This window comes from Geospiza fortis, unplaced genomic scaffold (assembly GCF_000277835.1).
Source record: "Geospiza fortis unplaced genomic scaffold, GeoFor_1.0 scaffold424, whole genome shotgun sequence".
Taxonomy (NCBI): Eukaryota; Metazoa; Chordata; class Aves; order Passeriformes; family Thraupidae; genus Geospiza; species Geospiza fortis.
The window spans coordinates 1,550,640-1,551,464 of NW_005054354.1; positions in this window are offsets into that span (position 1 = coordinate 1,550,640).

Here is an 825-nt window from a genome sequence, read left to right on the forward strand (position 1 = left end):
TGAAACCCTGCGGGATCCTGCAGCGGGATGCAGGTGAAATCCTGCGGGATCCTGCAGCGGGATGCAGGTGAAATCCTGCGGGATCCTGCAGCGGGATGCAGGTGAAATCCTGCGGGATCCTGCAGCGGGATGCAGGTGAAACCCTGCGGGATCCTGCAGCGGGATGCAGGTGAAACCCTGCGGGATCCTGCAGCGGGATGCAGGTGAAACCCTGCGGGATCCTGCAGCGGGATGCAGGTGAAACCCTGCGGGATCCTGCAGCGGGATGCAGGTGAAACCCTGCGGGATCCTGCAGCGGGATGCAGGTGAAACCCTGCGGGATCCTGCAGCGGGATGCAGGTGAAACCCTGCGGGATCCTGCAGCGGGATGCAGGTGAAATCCTGCGGGATCCTGCGGTAGGATGCCGGTGAAACACTGCGGGCTCCTGCAGCCGCCCCTGCTGACATCCAGCAGCATCCGCAGGCACTGTCACTGCTCCAGCCCCATCTCCTCTCACCGAGGCAGAGCAGGGCTCCCCCACCAGAGCCCTGACGCTCTGAGGGTCCCGCTGTGCCCCTGGAAAAGCGGCGGGCAGCAGCTCCGTGCAGCTCCGGGCCGTGGGCGGTGGGCGACAGAGCCGATTCCCCGCTGCCCACTGGATGGCAGTGCTCAGATGCTTAACGCAGAAATCGACTTAAAAAATCTTTTCTCTGGCATTGGCTCTCCTGCAATGCACGTTTTTCTTATGCTTATAGGGGGTTTCAGGCGTTTTTCATTAATGTAACCAACAACTGGAGAATAACTCCAGCTCTTAGATTTAAGCTGCGAGTCTAAAGGGCCAGAAA